General features: G+C 40.6%; 1 protein-coding gene across 1 annotated transcript in view; it reads left to right on the forward strand.

Annotated features, from left to right (window-relative positions):
• The window catches only part of drp2 (dystrophin related protein 2), a 197,874-nt gene that overhangs the window by 46,424 nt on the left and 136,396 nt on the right, over positions 1 to 15,054 (forward strand). The window lies entirely within an intron of this gene.

Raw genomic sequence — 15,054 nt, forward strand, 5'->3', positions numbered from 1 at the left:
TTGGTCGATTTGTTTTTGCAGCGTTTGTTTTTGCTGTTTTTTTGGTGAAGTATAGATTAATCCGGTGATTGCTTTGTAGCAGCAGTCACCCTCCATGTCTGCTGGTCGTGTCTAGACAGGAACGCAGGACGTGCAAAACTCTTGTGAGATTTTCTCATGGTTTCGGTTAAAATGATCATCCTCACAATATCTTTCGTGGGTCTGGGGTTCCCTTCTTGACACTGTGTCTGCTGTTGGCAGTGACGGCATGGATAATTGGATTGACGATAACCCCCAGTAACTGATAATGGTAGTTTTTTGGATGGTGATATTAATGTTCTTCAAATCTTCAAACTTAAAAATTGAAGAAATAGAAAATGGAGAAAAGAAAAAACAGACCACCTCTGCCACATTCAAGTAATGAAGTGCTGTGTAATATACAGTATATATTAAAAAACTATATTTGGGTGGACATTTTTTGTGGTTACAAGTGTCAAACACAAATAAATAAAAGTTCAACTAATCAAAAATCTTTTAATATTGTTCAGAACATGCTGCTGTATGTGAACATACTGAACAACAATGAAACTCATCATTTACTTTCCCCCATTTTTCCAACCAAACATATAAAAGCTCATATCGTGTGATATGTGATACTGCACGTTTCACAAAGTTAAAACTTGATTAAAACTAAGAAAAAGAAGTGCAGCTCCCCTCAGTGAAGTACAGAATGATCTCACAGATGTCTGTTTGTGACTCTGCTCTTTTATTTTAACGGGCAATTGTTTGGAGACCTTTAGGGAGGATGTATCCTTGTTGAACCAGGAAGTACAGAAAACATCTAATGAGTACAAAGAAGGGTTGTAAAGTAAGATATCTGTTGTCATTTTTTAATAAATCAAATCTTTTTGGCACTCCTACTTCAGTAGCCATTCCCAGTGTCTTTTAGTGTGATGTTTTTTGCTCAAGTTAATTTACTTTTTTCCATAATTACATTTAATTCTACGTTACCATGTAGCAGTGGGTCTGTTGTTTGGATGTGGGTGTATAACTACAAAGCCCAGTGTTGTGCTAAGTGCAAGAAACCCTGTATGGTGTGACACAACATCATAACTGTGTGACAGGTTTTGACGGTCATATCATGTGATGTATTTGTCACTCCATATGATATGAACAATATTTTCCTTCACATAAAATAATTTTTCACTGGAGATACATCATGGTCCTCTGTACGCTAAGGGAACCTGTGTTGAGTTTATGGTTTCAGACAGGAGCACTCTTCACGAAGTAAGAGTTTGTGTATTTTGCATTCCCTTGTAGTCCAAAGTAGAAGTTTGTTACCACTGTTGGAGCAGCCGAGAACTGCACAGCCCCCCCCCCGACTTCCTAGACATCCTTGTCAAAAGTGACATTAATTAAAAAGTCTATGTGAATGTAGAAAAGTGTGGACTTCTTATTAAAGCTCATTCGCGCCACTGCAGCAATGGTAGCTTGTTTACTTCCTGTATTTCCCCAGATTTGTCTGTATTTCATAGCTTTGTTAATGCTCTGGCTGTTGGATAGATACGCAGAGTTCAGGTATGAGAATTGATTTCAGGAAAGAAAAAATGGCATCAGGACATCTCAAATAAAATGGGAAACTTTTTTAACAGTGGTTTGAAATACCCTGGAGGCCAACCACCATCCCAGTGGAGAGGCCACACTGCCTAAGGCTGCACTTGAAAGAGAAATGACATTTGATTCTAGAAGGTTGAATTTTACCACATAATAATATCCTCACACAGTCAGTTGATGCTTCACTGCTGCTCTAGAAGCACTACAGTCACCATGAATGAAAAGCATAACCATTACTCACCTCCTGATGCTAGAATCAACACATTGAGCGTCCTATAAAGTGTTCAAATAACACTTCCCCACTTCTATCTCCAGCAATAATAATGCAATAATGACGCTAATGTCAGCTGAGCTCTTATTTCACTGGCTTTAAAGCAGTCTTTTTGGGACCAAAAAAACTCCAGCAATGGCATCATGTAAATATAAATAAGTGTGTGGACTGCATGTTTGCTCCAGGGGGAAATGACTGTGTCATTGAAAAGATAATAAAGTAAGAAGGGTAATGAGATATCTGGTTGGAGGGCAAAGCACCGCGAGCATGACAATGTGCGATTGTGATGGGAGTACAGGAGGAAGACGGCAGCAGGAGGGGAAGTGAAAGTCTTTCCTTGCTCCTGCTGTTCTGTTGGGTGCTTCCAATCACAAATCACTGTGCCACATGTCTGCAGACAAAAGGAGTCAAGCTTGGAAAGAGAGCAGCGATGTTTCAGAGGGAGGGGGGGTGGCAGCAGTGGCAGTCTGACAGCTGCCTGTGCCCAGCAGGGGAGTAGATGGAGGGTATAACTCATGTAGTTAAAAGTGTTTTCTCTCTTACAGTAAGTGTGTGTTTCTGTGCATGCCTACTGTTTAATCGAGGTTGGGAGGGTTACTTAACTTGTTTTTACAACATCCAGCTTCATATTTTTCAGTAGTAGTAGTACTGACAGTTTGGTAGCTAACTGGACTTACGTTGGCAGTTGGTCTGTTTAGCTACTGCCAGTGGTTGGTCCGTGTAGCTGACATTAGTATTTGGTTTTAGCTGTAAAAGTTTCTTTAAATTAGATGTTGAGTTCTTGGATGTTGACAGAATTTTCACACCTGGAGGCAAAACTGTCACTGCACTGGTGTTCCTCTTTTCTGATTGAAAGACAAAATAATGTTGACATTTCCACCCAGTGAAGCATAGAAGACATGATGAATTGACTGTGGTTTCACTGACACTAGAGTGGTGTTGTGAGACTCTGTTGTATATTGTTGTTTATCTTATAATATAAAACTGTAACTGCAAAGGAATACAGTTACCTTTAAAAAAAAAATCTGTACTCCTGTTACATGTAATCCATTACTCCCAAGCCTGTATTTAATAGACGATCTTCTGGAGTGCCTGTGTGTGTGTGTGTGTGTGTGTGTGTGTGTGTGTGTGTGTGTGTGTGTGTGTGTGTGTGTGTGCAGTGTCATTGGAGCTCCTCCAGTCCCTCCAGCAGTGTGTGACGGTTGCAGCTGTGAGGGGAAGCTCAGCTCGCTCATCCTGCATCAGCAGCAGAGAGGGATGGAGAGCTGGAGGGTGTGTTTGTGTGTGTGTGTGTATGAGTGTGTGTCTCTGTGTGTGTTTGCTCCTTTGCCTTCTAACTGGTGGCTGCTGAGGGGCTGTGGGACAGCGGGATAGAGCAGCAGGGAGGCAGTGGTCCAACCTCCACTAACCCCCATCAGGCTCAAAGCCAAGAGCCTGCTACTGAAACAAGCCGCACACACATCAACATGCATAGAGAAACGCACGAGTACACTCACACAGGCTCGTATTCGCACGCTATTTACCAGCAGGCCTCCTGGACACTGACACTCTGAGTCATTGTTGGCTTGGCATTTATTTCTTGAAGTTAAATCAGTGTTCGGCACACTCTGAGAAGCCCAGCCGCTGAGTTCTGGGCGTCCGTATCAGCGCTCGCCAGTTCTGTTGGACAGTGCATAATGGCTTTATCACTTCTGTTAAGTGTTGTAATTGTGGGTGTAAAAGCATTACAAATCGTTGTTGGCTTTATCCTGCTGACAGAAGGATGTGTTCGCAATTACTGTACGAAATTAGTTCCATTTCAGCACAATCACTCCATCTGTCACGGCTGATGTATATTTTAATATGAATGTCTAATCTCCGAGAAGGAAATGTCCCCAAGAAAAACTTTATGACCCCTGTGGCGAGCCCTTTAACTCACCCCAAATTAGTTCCCTTACTCCTCACCCTTTCAAACTTTATTTTCTTAACCTCCTGAGTATCCTGAAGAGGATCAGTAAATTAATGAAAGGATGTTACACAGCAGTAGTCATTAACTTTGGTATACTTCATGTCTACCTCTGTAAAACACTTCCTGTTCCTAATTATCTACATCAGTGTTTCCCAACTCAGGGCTCGAGACCTCCTGAAGTGACTCAACACGAAGTTGAGAGGGTCACAAAATGATTAAAGGAATAAAAAATCAAAGTATACTTCTCTCACACAAATTATGGTAATTTTTCCTGATTTTTCTCTACTCATTTGTAGTAATGGGAATTACGCCTCTTTGAAGGGAGCCGAATCTTATGGCTCTGTTTCTTTCTAAGAGCTGTTCAAAAGAGATTTGTCTGTGAAATAAACACCAGAACAATGACAAGGTTTGGATCAGATTAAAATGTAGACACACGACCAATTTCATTTAATTTTGCATGTGTGGAATAGGTTTAGCAGCACTAAATTACTTGTACTGCTGGGCCTAATATCAATGATCTGCATTGTAAACATCACACAAGGTGACACCGTGTCACTCCGCTTTGTCTGTGATTTATTACTTTGAATTTTCCCTCAGGATGAAATGCAGGATGTAAATAAAGTCTTGAATAAAATTCATGCAACACTTAACTGAGGGCTTGTCTCGATGGAAAAGATGTTTTTTCTCCTCTCCTGACTGACTTCAGTCTGAGTTTGATTTATCAACCGTCTCTGCTCTTCTCCTGTCATATGGGTCATTGATCTGAAGGTAGCCTGTAATCAGTGTTGGGGGTATCATGTTATAAAGTAACTCACTAGTGTATTCAGATTACTTTTTGGTTGTAACAAGCATAGACAGTAGAAGAATGAGGGTGTTTTCACACTAGGTATGGTTGCTTTGTTCCAGTGCAATATTTCATTGCACGGAAGTACAGCAGCCCTGCGGCATGTTTAAACATGATTTACTGTAGGACATAAGAGTTGTGTTTCATTGTTTGTTAACAGAGGCAGCTGTGTAATAAGCCTCTGCAGAGTTCGCTGTCAGATTGTCAGGATAATATCACCAACATGAGCAAGGAACTGCTAAGGGACTTTCATTTTTGGTAACGTACACATAGACGAATGAGTTACTTTTCTAAGTAAGTAGTTACTTTTTAATAGCAGAAATCTTGTAATGTAACAAGTTACTTTTAAAAGTAACACCACCCACCCCTCTCTCTGATAGAAAAATGGTTCAATCAGTTGCCAAGTATTTTTTTTTGAAAGTTCTTGCCTTTTTCCAAACAGTTTCCAAGGACAACCTCTCAGATGGTTCTGTGTAGAAAACCATTTGCTCTGTCAGGATAATGAAATGTGGGCACAACAATAAAAAGCACACCTCTCACCATGTATTACTTGGTTTTCTTTATTTGTACTAAAAAGCCATTGAAAAAAATTGGATAGTTCATGAACATAACTCACTACTTTTTTTTGCTTTTTTTCTCATGACATATTGGATACTTTCACCTCTTTCAGCCTCCACAAATCCATCAAATTAAATCTAAAAATGAAAAAGTTTCTCAAGGACATCACCTGTGAACATTGATTACAAGTAGTAGTTGCTTTGGTTAAAGGGTTACAAGACAAAAAGAACCACTGATGTGGATGGATAATCTTCAGTGTATAAAAAGTTTTGCATTTACATACCGTGAACACAGCCTTCATTGAAATGACAGATTTTCAAACCTTTCTAATCATTTTAAATAATCAAGGTCTGTCTTTTATTCCTCTCAGGTCATATTGTACTGTGCTGTACAGTATATCATGCTGAAAATTAGTTAAAAATTAAATTTTTTTTTTACCAGCTGGTTCACTGTCAGGTCATAATGTATCTTGAGAGGCTTCCTTATTAAATAATGATTCAATAAATAAAATAAACCTGTGACATTAAGAGCCATCGAGACTTAATAGTATGCACAGATGTGCTTTGAGCTTAATGCTAACACCAGCATGCTAACATAGGTGTAAAGTTTATATTTAGCCTCATCATTTAATGAGGGTGTAGCATACACTCAAAAAGCACAGCTGAGGCTGCTGGGAAGGTCACTAGTGTGGCAAGTATGTGGTCTTCGTATGTTTCATTATTTTATAATCACCTAAAACTAATAGTTGTTGTCTTTTTGTAACTGTAGAATGAGCCAAGAGGGAGCAGATCCTCATGGAGGCCACTGTTGACGTTTTCAGACGACTAACGCGTTACGATTGGCTGAACGTCAGAAAGTACAGGTGGCACGTGTAAACAAACAGAACTCATAGTATAAAACGTATTTAATTTTAACTCTGAAACATTAATTGACTTTGTAAAGGACAATATATATATATTTTTTTAAGGTTATTTTTCTGGCATTTTTGCCTTTATTGACAGTGACAGCTGAAGGTATGACAGGAAAGGGGGGTGAAGAGACAGGGGATGACATGCAGCAAATGAGCCGCAGGCGGGATTCGAACCAGCGGCCGCTGCAGAGGACTAACAGCCTCAATACATGGTGCGCACGCCCTACCAACTGAGCTATAGGGGCGCCCAAGGACAATATTTTTATCAGTTAGATTAGCTTGTTAATCTTTATTGGTCCATTGTCCATACAGATCAAATTAATTTATCCTTAATTCCAACTTTTTTTTTCTTTTTTGTTGATCTGAATAGTGACCTGATCCGTGACTCAAAACCATCATACACTTTGAACTTTGGTTTTCGTGATCTGTTGCACCCCTGCTGGTTAACACTGGATAACATTAGCTGACAAAGAAAGACCACAGAGAACCCTCGATCAGATATTATGTTGATTAATAGCTTCCTCTCACATGTAAGCTTCAGCCTAATTATTTTAAATGACAAGAAAATATAGGAAGAAAATAACTGTGAAAATATATCTTCTTGTTTTTAACGTGGCCACAACCATAGCTCTTTTTTGACGCACAGCCAATTATAATATGTCTGTTACCTGTAAATGTGGGACCCTGAGCAGATCTGGCAGGCTGAGTACATTTGGTGCCTACACCACCACGTTTCTACAGGAGCCCAGAATGGACAAACCAAACAATGGCTCCTAGATATGGCCTTTTGTGTTTTGCTGCTGTCACAGCTAAAAATACCAACAATGTAAAGTACAGTAAGCTGTAGAACTTTAGAATAACACTGAGAAAATCCAATTAGCCTGTTCTCTATGTTCACCTTCACAATCTGTTAACCTTTCCTGAGTTGCAGTTATTTTTTTAGATGCTACATATTTCCTTCTTGTACTGTCACTGTGCTGTGGCTTTGACCCCTGTGCTCCTCATTATTAATTGTGTGTTCTGTGGGAGGATGATGTAGGAATGCCAGCCTCTGCTGCAGCAATGTAAAAATTTATATTTTCCCCAACACTGCCTCTAGAACCATTAGTGCAGGGGTTTTTTTTTTCGTGCCCTGGTCAGCGTGCATGTGTGTGGGTCGAAGGACATCAGGCAGATGGCCTTTTCCTCCCGTTGGTCTTGCGGAGTGGGGGGATCGTGTAGGTGTGAGCAGGAATGCAACAAAGACAGAGAAGTCTTTGACCAAGAGAGAAGTCTCTGCTTATTAGGTCACCCATCTCTCCCCATGCCTGCGTCTTGTCTTCCCCTCCTTCCACCCCTACAGTACCTCCATCTCTCTCCCTCTTTCTTTTATCTGTCTCTGCACTCTCGGCCAGGCCGATCACCAGACAAGGTAAATAATGTCAACGCTCAGTTACCCTTACTGACAGCTCCGACAACGTGAGACCGGAATCCAAACGGCGCAGCAAGTTTGTACCGTTAAGGTAGGCACTGGCACCGCACATTGTGAAAGAACAGCATTTATCCGCAGAGCTCCAGTAATGAGAGTAAATCCTAGCTATCTTCCTGCTTCTCAGGGATATCTTGGCTCCAGTCTTGATTCCCTCAGATTAATATCAACGTGTAGACATGGTGTAGCGGCACAGTGGCTTTGATCCTCTGAGGCTCTATCTGCACAGTTGAACTGCCTTTTCTCTTTTCGCTCTGAAATCCAGTAAAGCTTTGTGTGTGCTATCTTTTATCACCTTCAACTCCTTTGATTTGAAATTCACATGTTGTCTTGAAAATGTTCTTCCAGGCTGCCTCGGCTCAAGTGGTCAAAAAAAAAAAAAAAAAAAAATTAAATTAAATAAAAAGGGAACAAGAGGCAGATTATCTGTCTGCACTGTTCACATAATTGGACAATTTTAAAAGTGCATGATTTCTGTAGGAAGCAGTCATGAGTGAGTGCATGAAGGTGAGAGCTGTAGCCATAGTACGAGATGAATATTGTCTGTGTCACTTTGTGGCATGTCAGTAAAATCTCTGCTGGTTTTTCAGCGCCTTTGGTAAACACGCAGTACGTGCGCTTGACTGAGCAAACGCCACATCCGATCAAGGCTGTAAATAATGCATGTTTAAAGCTTGACTCATGTTTCAAGCTTAAAGCAGGAGACAGACCCACCTAACGTCTTCCACGTGTGCTGATACGTGCCTGCATGATGCAGATGTGTGCCAGCAAGAGGGAGATAACAGAGACATTTGTATGACATGATTTTTGGAGACATTATCTCCCGATTGTGACGGCTTTTAAATAGAAATAAAACTACCCTATACTTTGTCACTCAGTTCACTTTGCCGTGTACTGAGAGCAGGATGAAACAGTTCAGGAGCTCGCTGTGTGTGCACTGCTACGTCCTTCAAAACCACGCCCATCTAGGTGAAATACCAAGCAGGAGGGTGACATTGTGACTCTGCAATAACAAGCAACGAGTCCCACACTCTAAGTTGATCGTCTGTTTCTAACTGTCAGTGTAAAGATGAGCCTGCTATCCTGAAAACAAAAACCCACTGCTCTGAAAATACACACTCTAGCAGGCAGTGAGACAGACAGTCACTGAATTTAGACTCCATTAACAAGTTTCTCAACTTAACCGTTACAAACATCTTGAGCATTAATTTGAATTTCAATTAATATTAAATGGGCAACCAATAAGACAGGTAATGCAGTGGAATAAAAATTTCAAAGGACACTGCGGCTCTAGCGTTGTCAGAGAGGCAAGTATTTTAACTTTACATGTTTCCTAAATCTCTGATGACATATCATGGTCATTTTATGATTTATTACAGTAAATATATAACAGATTTTTAAAAGACTTGTAGAAGTAGAAGTACTGATTCAACGTATTTACTCAAGTAAAAGTGAAAAAGTACTTGAAGCTCTGAAATGTACTCTAGATGTACTGCAAAGCTTTTGTCTGATTTGTCTTTTATGTCGTTTTTGTCTTTTTTCGTCTCTTGTGCGTGATATGCACTGATGGCCATGTTGAGAAATCGTCTTTTCTATGCGTTATTGTCCCAATCACTTAGTTTGAAATCAGTCTTGATATTGGGAAGGCGGGCAATGATGCCAAATAAAAATAATTATCTCTATCAAATCCATTTAAACAAAAGTAACAAAATGTTTTGAAAATGTAATGAGTGGAAAATACAGATATTTGTAGGAAGTAGGGAATAAGTATTGTATATTAACAAAAAAAAACAAAGAAATGCCTCTTAGTTACTTACCATCTCCGCCTTCAATGTGTCTTGCAGCTAAAACGAGAACTGATTTTTAAAAAATACGTAAGTTTATAAATCTGTCACTTCAGGTGCAGTGATGCATGAGTTAGCAGCTTTATGTGTAGCACTTGCGAGTAGCTTTCTGAGAAAAAAAAAAAGTTGAAGAGGAAGAAGAGAGATTTGAGGTCGCCGACAGGGCTGTCTGTCACTCAGCTCCCTCCTCGCTCCAGAAACAAACCTCTCTCAGAGCTATCTCTCACCCTCGGGGTATTCCCTTGGTGTTAGCAGTGGCGTGGTTGATGGTTGTCATTGTTCAACTCCATTTCACATCTTGAAGAGGCAGCTTTCCAAAGCAAACAAACAATCACGCCGCCACCGTGCTCTTAAACTTCATCGTGTCACGGGGAGCCTCCCCTGCCTCGTTTGCATTCGCTCCCATGTTTTATTCACAAACGCAGCAGTGAAGCGAATCGAGTCTGTTCGCAGGACAGAAAGGCGTTTATTATTTTTAGAGGAATTTGAGCTCAAGTGAGGTGCTCGAAGCAGCAACAGTATGCAGAGCCACACGTGACCCCTGATTACCAGCGAAGGGAAAAAGACAGTGAGAGAGCAGCAGAGAGTGGGAGGGATGTGCAGGGTATTGCTGATTCATACAACACTCACCTACACTAACAGGAGCTGTCTGAGGAAGAGAAGGGAGGGAAGGAGGAGAAGAGATAACGGGAGACAGGAGTGGGAACGAGATGGTGATGATTCATGTGAAAGAGGAAAAAGAAAAAAAAAAAAAAAACACCCATCCGGCCAATCTGAGGTGAGGTGGTCTGTTGAACAAGCTGGAGAGAGAAGAATGAATACGGAGGATAAAGATAATGAACAGGGACAAAGATACCGAGTCTGTCTCTCTCACCGGGGACTCGTTCACTCAAATGTTGACACTGCAACAAAAGTTCTATCTTGCTGGTTCACTTCAGGCTCAATTTGTTTTAGACAAACCACCTGAGCTCCAGAGAGATGTACTCAAAAGGAGGTAGTGAGGTAGACGCGTTAACCCTTTGCTTCCTGTCTGTATAAGTCTAAGACTATAAGTCGCTCCGGAGTATAAGTCGCACCAGTCAAAAAATGCATCATGAAGAAGAAAAAAACACATATAAGTCGCACTGGACTGTAAGTCGCATTTTTTTGGGAAATTTATTTTAACCGTTGTCCGTGCTCTGATAGAGAAGCGGTTGCATTGCATGAAGTGGTAACACCAAGAAGGTCCTCCCGCAAAGTCATTCATATTCGTTGCCTTGGCAACTACCAGGGCGTGGAGACGTACCTGCACCGTTGACAAGCCTCTCCCAGCAGCACGTTGTTCAAGCACCCATCTGTGAACTCCAGCTGTGGCCATCTTGCTTTTAGCCCGCGATTAGCTTTCTTTGTTTTCTTCATTGCAATAAGAGTAACCTCTGCTTTTCGCCAGTCCCTCACAAGTTTCTCGCTCAGTCCAAACTTTCTTTCTGCTGCTCGTTTACCGTTTTCGGCTGCATATTTCACTACTTGCAGCTTGTAATCTGCAGAATATGATTTTCTTTTGGGGGCATTTGTGTTAAGTCTTTCTCAGTTGTCTTTAAGTTAATGTTTAAATTAATTTTCGGTGGTACAGGAGTAGCAGATACCGGTAGTTGTCACAAGCCTAGAGTGCCCTCTCGCTGCTGTAGGTAATGTTTACTCCTTGGTCATGTTGGTCAGTGTGAAATAACATTTAAGAACATGTGAAATTATATATTTTAATTTATACCAGTTGCACCTGAGTATAAGTCGCAGGGCCAGCCAAACTATGAAAAAAAGTGTGACTTATAGTCCGGAAAATACGGTATTTTTACCACTGACCGCACTGTTTTTATGCCTCTGATTTGTCCCTCTGAACTCAAGAAAACCTTGAGGCAGTTTCCTCAGCCTTGACACAAATGTCCACTTGGACTCAACGATGAACTGATTAGAATTTTGTGGTTTACATATTTTCTTTACGTCATAATGTTCAGCCAAAACGTTCTCTAGCCTATCCCATTCGCGTGAAGGGAAATTTCTTCAAAATGTCATGTACATGCATCTCCACCAAATGGTAGCGATTAGAGGACTGCCTTGTGATTGGGATCATGAGAGTCTCTCAGACCTCAGAAGAATAAACGTGATGTGAACAGATCGGACATTAAGCAAGGCCTGTTACAGGACTGTTACCTGGACCGAACCTGAGCTACGTTCAATGGCGTTATCGTGGATTCACATACAAAATATAGTGGCTCATAATGACTCAACAGGGCAATCATTTAGGCAAATAATCTACAGAAATGAAATCAATGTGTTAAAATACAGAGGAGAGTTTAATTTCACTACATTATTACTGACAGGTATGTATTAGAGCAGAACTTTTTTCAGTAATGCACCCCCTCTGAAATATTTTTTCAGTCAAGTACCCCCCGACCGGCACGCAGAGGTAAAGCTCATTAAAATCATTTTCTTCCTGATAATGATGTTATTTTGTTGGCTCTGTTTATGTTTTCTTTTCCACTTCTGTCTCTGTGTTTTCAGCTGTATTACTGCTACGTTTCAATCATTCAGTCACTCAGTACCGAAACTGGCTTCCCACTCACAGTGAACGTCATTGTGTTTGTTGATTTCTTCTTCTGTGAGGTCTTACGGCACTTGACAGTTTTCGGCAGTTAATAATTGCATTGAAAATAGGAATACTGAATATAAAATGTGGCTTACTCACACTTACATTTCCATTTTTATTGAACTCTTAGTGATTTGCTTGATTTGATTATGCATGATTGATATATATATTTTTTAAATTAACACCTAACAAAAATCTCAATGGGATTCTGTGGACGGGAACCAACACAAACATCGTGGGAGTGGGCGGTCTGGAACGCACACATTGCAGGAGTGGGCAGTAACTAGTCAGAAATCCAGTGGGAGCTGGTGGGAGTCCTAGAGATGTCCTAGACAACTAATTCTTCTACTAAATAGCACATCCTAAACCATGCAAAGCAAAAAAGCATTAAATGGTTGAGCTTGTGTTTTGATAATGCTCCTTGTATGTGTGTGCGTGTGTGTGTGCACGCGTGTGTGTGTGTTGCTGTAGACGGACAACTGACTGCCGCTGTAAAGGACAGAGGTTCAGACCTCCAAGAGGGAAGAATCAGATTGACCTGTTCAAAAAAATGATGCGATAAGAGCCGTCTGACCAAACACAAGGGAAGCTCCTGGTGTGTGTGTGTGTTATAAGGCTGAAGGCGTTAGCTGAGAGGCCCAGCTGCTGCTGAGGTAAAGGTTGTGAAATGAACAGAAAAGACAGGAAGCCTCTGACAGCCCGGTGACCAGACACAGGATTTATTCTGACCTGTGAACCTGGAAGAGCTTCTTCTGCCCTGAATGCTGCTTATTGTGTTGTGTGTGCGTGCATGTGTGTATGTGCGTGCGTGTGTGTTTGTGTGCACGAGCTGCCTCTTTGATATTCCCCCACCCCTCGGGCTCCATCAGGGGGATTGCACCTCCTCACATCTAGCCTCACATGGCCTCTCACTCTAAAGTCAGTGAGGAAAAGAGGCTTTTTGTCTGCGTTTGTTTCCCTCAGTTTAATGGATTGGAATAATGGGATAAAACTGCTGCTGTCTCATGATTCAGGCTGTCTGTCCGACTCACGGGACAAAGTTATCCAGTTTGACTCTGCATGTGGTACTTCACATTTCTGAATGTTGCCACAATGTGTACTTGAGCATCGTACTTTAGGTGCATCTGTTACCCAGAGGCAGATCTGTAGAGGTGTATGTTTGCTCCTTTATTGTTCAGCAGATTTTGACCTATTAAATATCAGAAAACAGCAGGTATATTCTACCCTAAGCAGTCTCTACATTTTCTTGTTTGGTATCATTCATGTTAAGGATTCATGTATTTCCCCTCTGATGAAGCTGGGGTAGGTAGATTTTTCCATTATTGGAAAACAGTTCTGTGATAACCTTTAAGTATAATGCAATTCAAGTTGTCTAAGAGAAAAACTAGGCTTCTCCTCCTCCTCTTGGCTGTTTTCAGGCTTTAGAAAATCAAGCCTGGGAATGAGATTAAACAATCAACTATCTTTTTCCAGAACTGCTTCCTGGACCTTTAAACCTAAAGACAATGAGAGAAATTCTTGCACTTTCTGCTGGCATGTTTATTAAATATCAACATTTTGGTCTAACCGACCCGAAGTTGCTTTACTTGGGTTTAAATTGCACCTTCCTCTGATGCACCAGTCACATATTTGGGTGTGCAGAGATTTTTAAAGATATTTTTGAGGATCACTGCACCTTTAAACCTGAAAGTAACAGGTTCTCTGGCCACTAAGGGCAGCAGGTATAAGTTGTGAACACAACATTGACTCAGAAAATGTAATTTATTACTCATCACCCTTCACCTTTTTTTTAATTTGTTACACTATTCTTATTACTTCCTCATTACATCTCACAATATTGATATCTGCGTCCTTTTATCTTAAAATTCAGACTTCCCATGAGCACCTAAGCACAGCTAAGGCATTTGGCAACAATGTTCTTGTCATCTTTCCTTTGATAAAATCAAAACAATGGAAATATTTCCAGCCATTAAATGTAAGCTTCCCATCTTCCAGGCTAGCTGGCTGCTTGGTGACGTTCATGTGTGACGATTAGGAAAAATGAATCCAGGGGTATGACTGGATCGTTGGATTTAAATAAACAGGATATAATGTGTTAATTGCTGTGCTGTTGGGTGGATTTGCTCATTGCTGTTTCCAGTCTTTGTGTGAAGCTAACAGTGTCAGTACAAGTGAATGAGCACATTCCCTAAAGTGTTAAACTAACTAAGAGCTGCTAACCCCACAAAACTGGGGAATATAATGTCATGGAGACTGAATTTTCCACTGAATTTTTTCACTTGTTGAAAACTGACTTCTGGAAAACACTGAATCTTTTGTCATTTATGGAGCGGTTTGGCTAAATGTGCTCAAATGTGAAAAAAAAAGTGTGAAAGCCATTATTTCAAGCCAGAAAAAACACGAGACGATATTGCTTGAAGCCCATTCAGTCTAAGTGGGTGTTCAGACTGAAACCAGCTCTGCGTCAAAACAATGAGAGGTGCTGTGTTGGTGGGGGAGTGTTGCTACAGGCACCTGTGAGACGACAAGTCTGAGAAACAGATCCATGAGTTTGCAGGGTTATCAGACAGTAATACGTAGGATTTTACTGCTCAGGAAAGTTGTCACTGGCAAACATTTCATATTTTGTCTTGATTGTGAAGTAAACAGTAGTAATACTCCAATCATGTTACAAAGTAATCTATCAGGAATGTGAGCTTGCATGTATTTGATGTATTTAATACAGTTGTAGTATATTAGTAATAAGTAATCCCAAGGCCAGTATCACAAATACTGTTTTTGTTAAAAGTATTAATATACCATTTCAATGAGTGATATATGTCAGAATTTACCAATATTCTACCTCTGAATTTATTACCACCAAATAATTTACCAAAAAGCACTGTTCTCTGTTAATTACATAATTACATGCATGTTTGAACACAAGATGGTTTTTAATGGTAAATAAAGAAATGCTCATTATGTGAATGATTCCAGCAGCAGAGATGCAAATATT

This window comes from Lutjanus erythropterus, chromosome 5 (genome assembly GCF_056507025.1).
Source record: "Lutjanus erythropterus isolate fLutEry1 chromosome 5, fLutEry1.hap2, whole genome shotgun sequence".
Lineage (NCBI taxonomy): Eukaryota > Metazoa > Chordata > Actinopteri > Lutjaniformes > Lutjanidae > Lutjanus > Lutjanus erythropterus.